The sequence below is a fragment of the Photinus pyralis genome, unplaced genomic scaffold (genome assembly GCF_008802855.1).
Source record: "Photinus pyralis isolate 1611_PpyrPB1 unplaced genomic scaffold, Ppyr1.3 Ppyr1.4_LG4, whole genome shotgun sequence".
NCBI lineage: Eukaryota > Metazoa > Arthropoda > Insecta > Coleoptera > Lampyridae > Photinus > Photinus pyralis.
The window spans coordinates 20,344,235-20,355,733 of NW_022170511.1; the positions used below are offsets into that span (position 1 = coordinate 20,344,235).

General features: G+C 35.1%; 1 long non-coding RNA gene across 1 annotated transcript; it reads left to right on the forward strand.

Moving 5' to 3' along the window:
• The first annotated feature begins 7,677 nt into the window (after positions 1 to 7,677).
• On the forward strand, positions 7,678 to 8,103 carry LOC116169496. The gene is made up of 2 exons (XR_004144970.1): positions 7,678 to 7,819; positions 7,900 to 8,103. It is a non-coding gene; the product is annotated as an uncharacterized LOC116169496 (long non-coding RNA).
• The last annotated feature ends 3,396 nt before the right edge of the window (positions 8,104 to 11,499 follow it).

Here is an 11,499-nt window from a genome sequence, read left to right on the forward strand (position 1 = left end):
ATGCAATCTGGACAAAACTATGCATGCATCATGATGTATGGCATTATATGACCCTTTATTAGGTATGCCATTTAGGGCCGGTTTTACAATTACACTTTTACGGAGAATAAGATATTCTTGGAATAACTGCCATAGCAACATGTATGCCATTGGTTGACAAAATGGTAACCAACGCAACCGTCGACATTTATTCTAGGTATAGCTTATTCTCGGTATATACCTTCATTGTAGAAACGGCCCTTAAAGGATCTATCAATGTTTTATTTTGACATTTTGTCAACGCCTACTACACCATATTTTAAGAATTTTAATAACAAGCCTTTTTTTCTGATTTAAATAATAAACAATTATTAACATTTTGTTGTAGTAGGCGTTGATAAAATGTCAAAATAATTCAATGATGATTTACATTACATAATTAAGAATGATATTGTGCCATACATCGCTATTCAATACCTACAGTATGTTCTTTTTTCCGTCATATAAAATAATCTGAAGTTGATGATGGTTTCTTAATGACGAAACGTGCCAGTGAAAACCTGTGGGCACGCATCATCTTGCAAAGCTTAAAAAGTGCTCATGAGGAAGTATTTGTTTTTTGATACCTTTTCAAATAGCGCCAGAAAAAATAAAAACGAATATGGTTAATGAACCTTCACGTAAGTTAAGTCTTACCAAAATATACGCATAAATGGAAAACCTTAATTTGATAATTGATAATAATTACCGTAATATTTTACAGTTTCCTAAGTTACAACAAAATACAAAAAAATCACAATACTTTTTAGCGCATTTTTTAAGAATTAAAAAAAAGGTGCTATTGTTTCGTACGTATTAGTTACATTCAACAAAATTTCTCGGTTAGGTGATATAAATTTTAATACCCTTAGGGAGTTAAAGCAATTGTTGATTGTGTAATACGATACAATGCATTAATAGTTTTTCATTTTATTAATTTGTTTTGTTTTTGGTTGTTTTGTTATATAGAACATTAAAGTATTATTATATTAAGATTTAAGCTATTATTTCCCTTGTGCACACTCTATTATTTGTAACGTCATATTGTCGTGTAATTGGCATGTTTGTTTTTCTGTTGGGCAATAAAAGGAAATTTAATTTAATTTAATTTATAAATAGCGTCGATACTTACCCAAAAATTCCTTCGCTGCGGAAAATTCCTCTTGGGCACGTAGCTGTAGTTGAAAATACCTCGAGTTCGTCAGTCTATATATAATAAATTTCGTCTTCTCTTTCTTTGTTGGTACGTTTGGACTAACCTTCCGTAATTTATTTCCAGGATAGCTCGAGTATGAAAGTGTTAAGAATAGGAATTAATTTTGCTTTCACCGAAGTTGCATAAAAACTCGCGTTGCTAGAGGACCAAAGTTGGGTTGGAATTCGCGTCGAGCCGGATGGTTATCGGTAGTTTATCGCAGAAGTGTTTTTATACAGGGAACCAAAGCTCTCACGCTCAAACCGTTTGAGATATAGACATGAAAATTAAAACACTTCTATTTGCAATTATTTCGCAAATTTGGAGTGTAAAACGAATTTTTTATACAAGATGTTGGAGTGCGACCGCCATCTTGAATTTTTGTCATGGCAGCATAGGTCAGGTGATATATATGTCATTAAAAAGCTTATTTTACTACCTTAATCATGGATGTTGTTAAACTAGAAAATAATGAAAAAACAAGTATAAATTGTGCACAACTCTTGTGCAGATAAAGCGCATTTTTTTAACCGAAATAGATTTGTTTTGAGATCACCAATGGATATATTTTTTTCTGACGCCTCAATCGACCTTTGTGAGTACCCTCTTCCGACAACGTTCTCGACATATAAGGGAATATACCCGATCACGATAAGAAGTCAAGGAGGAGGGCTATGGTTGGTAGAAATTAATTCCTTTCGTTGAGACCTTTCATTAGAGTACCATGAAGGATAAAACTAGTTCCACCCCCCTCTCCCCCTCCACCACGTACTTTGATAAGAGAACAGAAAGAAGGGGACAGTAGTCGGTAGAAAACGGTTCCTTTCGTTGAGACTTTTAATTAGAATACAATGAAAGATAAAATTAATGTTTACCCCCCCCCCCCCCCGGCCCCGTCGCTCACCCGATCTCGAAAAAGAGTCGCACGGGAAAATTATAGTTTGTACAAACCAATTTATTTCAATGAGACCTTTCATTAAAATACCATGACGGTAGAACATGTGATCCCCCCCCCCTCATTTTCTAAAGTTTAACTTGCACAACTAAAGGCACGCGTATGCAAAATCTGAGACCAATTGGTTGTCGTATGTAAAAGTTATGCACTTTTTATTTTCAAAAACAGCATCTCAGGAAATAATTCGTGGGGGGGGGGGGCCTTTTAGACAGCGAAATTTGATGGCCGTCTGGCACACCTTCAAGGTATAGGCTACCTACTGCAAAAAAATTCGAGGACTCTAGGACCATTCCCCTAGGGCCTAGAATTACATAGTTCGAAACGGCAGAAGTGGGTCCGGACGGACGGACGGACAGACGGATGGAAAAAACGCTATTTTATAAACTCAGAAACTGTAAAAATTTAAAAATTAAAAACTTGGCGTTTATTGCCATGGAATTATGAAATCAAACAAGAGCTTCTGCATTTCTCATTAGTTAGCTCTGGGTGACCTCAAACTACTATGGAACCACTGATTTTCTGAAAATCGCCAGTCTCTTGGTTTTAAAGTTCAAAAATTAAAAGCTATAGTCCCTATGCATGGATTCGTAATTTTTTTCTCTACAAAAAACTAAATAGACTTTATCTCTAAAATATATTAGGGAACCCATCAATAACCAGAAATGAAGAAATTACTATTGAAATTCTTATGGTGCGTTCTTCGTCACTACCCGGTATATAAAACAGTCAGAAACATACCGAAATCTCGAAAATTTTACATTTGGAAAATGTTGTTTCTCTTTACCTTACTGTATCTTTGATTACAGCTACAGGTCCTGGTTGGTCTGAAATTGTAGCAAATTTAACTAGTTTACGAAATGTATGCCAATTATCGTGCATAGTTTTGCAGATTTAGTAGAAAGAGCTAAAATGTCGTTGTTTTTCGAGCACCACAGGTCTTTGGGAGTTGCAAACGTGAGCATAAACTACCAACAGGAACCCTAAAATAGATAGGTACTTTACTTGGATGTTTGCTATCTCCATTGACTGATCTATAAGAATAAAACAAACCGTGGATAATTTAGACAGTATCGAACCAGTACAAAAAAAAGAATGTCTCTTAAGAAATAAACCAAAAATAATTAGTTCTTAGTCAATCAAGAGCACAAGTGACAAGATATTGAGAAAGATGGCCTTGGATCAAGAACGAATTATAATTTTTCGCGTTTCAAAGTAATCTAAAAGGCAGTCATCCTTAAAACCGTCGTATGCAAAGTGATTTCGAAATATACTTCTGATTTAGATATTCATACATTTATCAATGTAGAAAGGTTAGATGACCACCGTTGGTCCTAATTAGGAAATGCGAAAACATTCATTTATCACCTTCTTACACATAATTCTGAATGCGATTGAAATTTCCATTTCCTTTGGTGCGTCATAAATAAGCGCATTTTTAACTAAATAGCTTCTTAATTTGCGTAAATAAATGCGATGTGGTAGATAATTATGTAACCAATAACATTCTTTTCCCAAGAATCATCCCTTGGTCATGTAACATTAACAAAAGGCATTCAGAATTAGTAAAGGATTCAATTTGCGATAGAGGATGTTGAGTAACAGCCTTAAGTGCAGTTAATTGGAGTGCCTTCGCATCCTTAAAACACAAAACAAATAACGCATTTTACACATTTTTCCCATTTTAGTTTAGTTTTGCAAGAATTTTGTATATGCAAGTATAAAATATTATAAAAAGCTTTGTAACTCCACAGGAAATTACGAACGGATATCAATTTTTTTTCGAAAAATTGACCTCAATTTGTGCTTGCAGTAATAACTTAAATTATCGTTATCGAGGTAAAAAAATTACCAATAATTTTTTGCTGTACTTGCGTGCAATCGTGCTTAATTGAGATACGTTCAATAATTCATTGTTTTACAAATTAAGCACGTTTATGTTATCTTTATTTCCCATTCAATCCAATCTTAATAGTCGGTTACACGATAATTGCCGGTCAAATTCTGTCGGTATTACTCAATAAGCACTAAGACTGTAAATTTTTCCGATCGACAACATTGCGCTAAATTTAATATTGACGGTAACAACGCCGATAATTTAAATGTTGTTACCTAATTTAATAACCGAAATAAAGTAATTTAATTGCCTAGCGAGTTACACTAATATAGTGGGTAGGTAGGTACGTTGTATAATCGATCCTTAACCTAAATTCGATAAGTAAACCGAGAAATGAAACTGCATGAGTATATAAATAAATAATATTTTATATTTCGAAGTACTTGACGAGTGTCATTAAGTCATTAGTAGTCGAAGATAAATTGAGTTCATAAAAAAACGCCCACTTTGTACAGAAACCATGACTTTAAAAATCCTCAAATCTTTCAGGTTTCATTACAATTCATAAAAATTACATATTCTTAGGAATAGTTTCCAATATTTGATACCTATATATTTCAACTCGTGTACGAAATTTACGACAAATACTGCGGAAGAACCTTAGATACTGAATAAAATACGCATATTTTTAAATATTGGATGAACTCACTTTAAAATTTAACATGTCATTACCTATAAGAATTTAATTTCGTCTAGTTTAGCAACAAATAAAATGAGGAAATATTAAAGTCCAAAGCAAGATCAAGTTTTCAACAAGTTTTGGGCAGGTACGTAGCTCAAATGATCTTTTCAGAAAAATTCCCCGCGTGCTTCCCTTATAACTTTTCTTACTTGATCAGACAATTTTAGGTCTTCTCCTTCAGTTTTCTTAGAATAAATCTTACCGTTCACTTTCGTGCATTTTTACTATATTGTGTAGCTACGTTTGGTGATGAACAAAAGAAAATAAGAAGTTTAAAAAGTCATTATGCACACATAAATGACGAGAGCGTATTTTCCTCCTAATAATATTAAAGCTAGGACCAGGAAAAAATACCGGTAGGCACGAGATCCTTACCCCATTCTCTTTCAAATAAGCCGCCTATCGTGTCTATACAGTTTAATGAAAAATAGTGGATAGTGGTAAATAGCATTGCGCATTGTCTACATTAGAAATTTCATTGAATACCTTCATAAATAAAACATACAGCATGCGTTAACAGTAATTTTGGAACCGGCATTAGTTTTAGTTTTATTCAAGGTGCCTACATACCTATGATATTTCGGTTAACTGCTTTCATAAATAAGCATGCGCAAAACCAAATTTTAAAATTGGTGTTAGATTTGCTTGTATTCCAAGTGCCTTGTATTAAATTTCATTTAAATGCTTCAGTAAATAAGGAAGTTGGCATTGCGCATGCGCAAAACAACATTGTCGTTAATTTTACTTATATTCGTAGTGTTTACATATAAAGTTTCATTTAAATATCTTCATAAATAAAAAATTTAGCAATCGCCAAAATCGGTTAAGTGGTTTAGAAGGAGTACGTGTGACGGACAGACGTGCGGAAGTCACAGTGCAGCCAGTAGCGGTTTTTGCACATTGAGCAAGATACGCTAAAAACAGGTTCTGAGAGTGTGAGTTTAAAAATGATCAAAGTACTCGTGTGAGACAGAAGGGATTTTAGCGCATTTTTGGTTGGCAGATCAGTGTTTTATTAGCCAGTTTTGATTCCGCCATCAATAAGATTTTGTCGAAGAGTACTACATTACCTTTGTCGGTACCCACTTCCGACATCTCGTGCAGCCGCAATTCGCGTTTGAAGTTTTGACTCCACCATTAGTAAGATCTTGTCGGGGGCTACCACATTCCCTTTGACCGTACCCGCTTCCGACGTCCCATTCACCCGCAATTCCAGTTTGAAGTGTTTCCACCATCAGTAAGATCTCGTCGGGGGACGGGGGTTACCATATACCTTTTGCCGGTACGAAGTTCCGACGTCCCGTTCACCCGCAATTCGCATTTTGGTGGATTTCGCTAAAAACCTGCCACAAAAGACTTTTGAGCACTTCTCATAGCTCGAGCTTCTATTGGCGACACGAGAAAGAGGGACAACAATTAGAGCTCTAAGAAGCTTTTGGGCGCCCAAAGTCGACTACCCCTCGAAGACGCGCGCCTTGCAAAAGGTGGTTCATCTTTCCGATGACACATTTGGAAGCAAATGGACCAAAACTGTAGATAAAGATAGGAAAAAACTGAAAAATCTCGAGGTTGGCATAACACGATCGGGGATGACGCTCAGATGTCGCCGACCCCACATCATGCAGACGGTAGACCCGTCCTTAAAGTTGTTAATTACACGGCCCCGCTAGATACATGTTCACTCGTCTTTCTACAAGCGTTCTTCTGCGAGCCCGCATTTGCTGCCAGCCAGCCAGCCGACCAAAGTGAGATTAAAAAGTTACCTTTTTACAAATAAATTTGCAAAAATACGCTAAAAAGCCCAGATTCGCTGTTGATAGTGCGCTTTCTTTGAAGATCGAAAAATTTGAAGCATACGTACCAAAAATGGTAAACTTATGAAAAACTTGAGGAACTTGAAGAAAGGGTTTGAAGCACGTGGAGAATGTGAAGAAGTTTATTCCCGAAGCATTTGAAGAATTTAAAAACGAGACAGAATCAGAGAACTTCGAATATTTCGTAGCACATAACGAATCTAAACAACGGGGTTGCCAGTATCCGAACAAGCAAAAAAATCGAAGAAATATAATAATGTTCAAGGATTTCAAAAATATATTAGATTAAGGAGGACTGAAGGAAGCCAAAGAATCCATAGAATTAGAAAGATCCGTTTCAAAATTTCTAAGGATCCAAATAGTTTGAAAAATTGGAAAGATTCCAAGAATCGTAACTATCTTAAAAATTTAAAACAAAACTTTTAAAAACTGAAATAAATCTAAGAAACTGGAATATTAGGAATCTGAAGAAATGGATGTACCTGACAAAGTGCAAGAATCCAAGGAATTTTAAAAATCTGAGGAGTAAGTGAAAACGAAAAAATTGAAAATCTGTTGAAGAGAAAGCGTTTTATAAACAAAATCAATTAATAATTGCAAAAAAAGAATGAATCAAAAAATCTGGATGGTGAAACTCCAAAAAATGAAGGATTTGAAGGATGTTAAAAATCTGATGTATTTTAAGAATCTAAAAACAGTGCTTTTCTACTTTACTTTAAATCTTGTGGTGCCCTGATCGTAGATTTGAAATGTTGGAAATTTTGGAATCGCTTAAACCGTAAATTTGAGCAATATCCTTTAGAGAGGGCTGTTGAACTTCAAGGAGGTAGTCAAAACTTTGAGCTTTGAGATGAAACGTTTTTTTGTAATCTGAATTTTTGAAATCTTTGGAATCATAAGATGAGCATGCAGAAAATGATTATTCAAAATTCCAAAAAATGTATGACTTTAATTGATCGTGGTATTTAGGAATTTGGAAATGAGTTTCGCACTAAAATTTTCCGTTGTATAAATAAATCTACTGGATTAGATACTTGGATTATGAACCATATCTAATTCGTTATCCAAGTGCATTTGATTATTCGGGGTAATTAACAAAATTTTGCTTATCTGCGTATACCGTTGTGGTTGCCGAAGGCGGCAAAATCATATAAAAGGGCTATGGCTGTTTGTTTATGCTAAATCATTCCAAAACTCACAATGAAGGTCCTACTGTTCGTTATTGTCGCCATGGCTGCAGTTTTCTGGTCTCCAGTTGCTGGTAAATATTGACTAACTTCTGAAGTTTTACTTTGCTATTTTGTATTTGGACTCTCTTGTTACTTTCATTTCGTTTTACAGCCCAATTTTGCGAAGCTCCATATTCATGTGTAAACCTTTGCGTGTTCGGTGCCGGTCCTGGAATCTGCCCGTCTGGACAGACCTGTTGCGGATTGGGATTAGGCGGAAAGTAAGGCGGACGTTCACTACCAAATTTCTGGCGATTGTATACGATAAATGGCTTTTTGAGTTAAACATTCCAATTAAAATAAATTTATAAAAGTATAATGTCTTTTAGTATTATTCATATGCCACCAAAAACATAGCTTCACATTCAAAAGAAAGCGTAGAAAACCGCGGCAATAACATTGCTCTACTTCTTTGAGTGTAGTTTACAGAATCTAGATAATCTAGATCTAGAAAAAAATTGCTATAGCTAGCAGAGATACCTTCCATACATTTGCGCATGCGCGTCCTGTCCTAAAGCTTTTCAGCTCTTTCTTTTATGTCTTAAGAATATAGTGTGTACCGAATTTGGTTCCAATAGGTTCAGCCGGTTAACGGGAAATGAGAGTACAGTCGAACCGACAGACCGACCGACCCAGATAGTCGAAATTTTGTTCGATTCATATTTCTGGTGCTTCAAAACGCGTATTTCCGTAAAAAAGTGAGGGATCATTTTTTACCCCAAAGCAATACCGTCCGAAAAATGCTACATTACTGGCACACATTGAAGTACGAGGCTTCTGTGGGGCCGAGTACTTTAATTTCCGAGTCAGGTAATGTCATTTTACTGACAAGTTTTGTATTAAATTTTACCCGACATCGTATTTTAATATAAAATTTCAATTTTTATATAGAACTTTCGATTAATGTCAATCTGTCAGTGATGATAGGAGTCATTATAGACATTTGGAAATGTAACAAATGCGGCCAGTAAAGTGACGGTGCAACCGGTAAAATCTGCTCTGCCTCTGTCATGGAAACTAAAATTTCCTGACAGAAAGTAGGCATGAAAATGAAGGTTTTAGGACGATTTTGGGTAGAAAGAATACTATGCGATCAAAAATGAGTTGCTGTCGAGTGACCTTTGGAATTTTTGTTTTGCATGGGATTGAACTTCCAAAGGCGACTCGACAACACCTCATTTTTGATCGCCCGTTATAACATTATAACGGGCGATCAGAAATGAGTTGCTGTGGAGTCGCCTTTGGAAGTTCAAGTTAAATACCATATAAACAAAAATTTCAAAGGCGACTCGACAGCAACTCATTTTTGATCGCACAGTATAAGTGTGAGAGAGATATACCTTTACCAATGTTGACATTGACAGAAGAAATTAATGTGTCGTTGATACTAGCCTACTCAAAAGATGCACGAATGGCATCAGCGCTTTTAGTTTGTTGCGTAGTCTCTCTTCACACTCATAATACTTATTGGGTTTCTTTCAAGGTTATCATAAGACAGACCGTCAATAATTCCTTTCCATCCCTGTACAGCAAGCGAGTGTTGAAGAATCAAGAATTTGGGAAAAAAAAGAACTGACCCAGAAAAAACAAGCCAACAAATTAATCCTAACTGTAAAGCAAAATTGTTAATTGTTTGGAATGACATGAATGCATATCAGACTAATTGTCAAGTAAATTTATGAAATGTCGAATCATAAGGCTGTATTAGAATTCCTAACCTCTGAGGAATTAATATTTGACACAACACAAAAAACCAACCAATACACATTATAACAAATTCGCGTAGTTTGAATATTCGGTAGCCAGTTCAAATATCCCACCCATCACACGGCGTTGTCTTTAGTTGCTCTTGGTTCAATAGGACCAAGACGTCATTACATATCGGCCTTGCATGAAAACGCTCGGAGTTAGTCTAGATCATTTCGCATAGAAAGGATAAGTACCTACATAAAACAAGTTTAAAAAGTCATTATGCAAACATAAATGACAAGAGCGTATTTTCCTCCTAATAATATTAATGCTAGGACCAGGAAAAAATACCGGTTGGCACGAGATCCTTACCCCATTCTCTTTCAAATGAGTTGCCTATCGTCTAAGTCTATACAGTTTAATGAAAAATAGTGGAGCGTATACAAATACAAATATTGAAATGGGCATTAGTTTTACTTTTATTCGATTCGAAGTCTCTACATATGGAACTTTTTATAATTGCTTTCGTAAATAGCATTGCGCATTGTCTACATTAGAAATTTCATTGAATACCACATAAATAAAACCTTACGTACAGCATGCGTTAACAGTAATTTTGAAACCGGTATTAGTTTTAGTTTCTTTTACTTATATTCGTAATGTTTCCATATAAAGTTTCATTTAATATCTTCATAAATAAAAAAGTTAGCATCGCACATGCGTTAAACCAAATTTTTGACACTGCGCATTCGCAAAACCAAAAAATATGGGTATGCACGGAATCCTTGGCCCAAGCCCTTTCAAATGAGCCCTATATCGCCAAAATCGGTTCAGTGGTTTAGAAGGAGTACGTGTGACGGACAGACGGACGGACGAAGTCAAAGTGCAGCCAATAGCGATTTTTCACTTTGAGGAAAATACGCTAAAAAAACCTAAATTCCTAAATATTTAAATTCTAGTCCTACCAGGACAACATAACTTAGAAATTTATAATCTTTCCTCTTAAACATCCGGAATCTGCTACAAGAAAAATCCTGACGTCTCGGTGGCCTCGGTCAACTTCCGGATATTCCAAAAAATTTATTACTCAACTTTTGATTAACACCTGAAATAAATCTTGGAGCCTTATAGAAAAATCTGATATGAAGACAATGACAAAAATTGATTTCGAAACACATGAAGCAAGGAAAACAAAATCCCTGCAAGAAAGAAAAGCTTACAAAACGTGTTTGGATATTATACCTCCCAGCACGGTCGAGAAATACAATTAAAAAATCTTAAAATTACTTACATTTTTTTTAAGAATCCAAATGGTTTGACCGTTAAAGGTTTGTGGTATTCAGGTGCGCTTACCGAGGACACAAAAAAACAGGAAACTTCAGTTCTGTAATAAACTGAACTCAATGACTCGAACTGGCTTGATAAATAATATGAATATGAATAATAATATGAAAATTTCGGTGGCTGTTTGGACGGTAGAAACTTTTAACTTTTAATGATAGACAAACTTTTTAGAAATATTTTACTGACAACTGCTTTGTTTACTCACACTTGAACTAACTTTTTCTGAATACAGGCAAACCGTTAAAAGAACCTTTACTATTTCACTTGACGATAACTTAAATTTAGTTCTTTTAAGTTTTAGATGAACTACCTTAAACACCGAAAAATTTAATTTTTTGCAGAATTATAACACCACCACATGCAAATATTTGTCTACAATCCCCTAATGTTTCCCAAGTACCAAGAATTCTGGAATTTCGTGATACGTTAAGAATTTGAACTTCCAAAAGTATTTTAAAATTACAGAATCACACAGATAGAAATGTATGAATTTGCCAATGATAAAGCTTATAGAATTTTAAACTCTCGTTAATACCGCAACTAAGAATTTCATCTGTCCTATTTTAGCGCATTTTTTAAGAATGAAAAACAAGTATAAATTGTGCATAACTCTTGTGCAGATAAAGCGCATTTTTTTAAACCGAAATAGCTTTTGTTTTGACGTCACCAATGGATATAT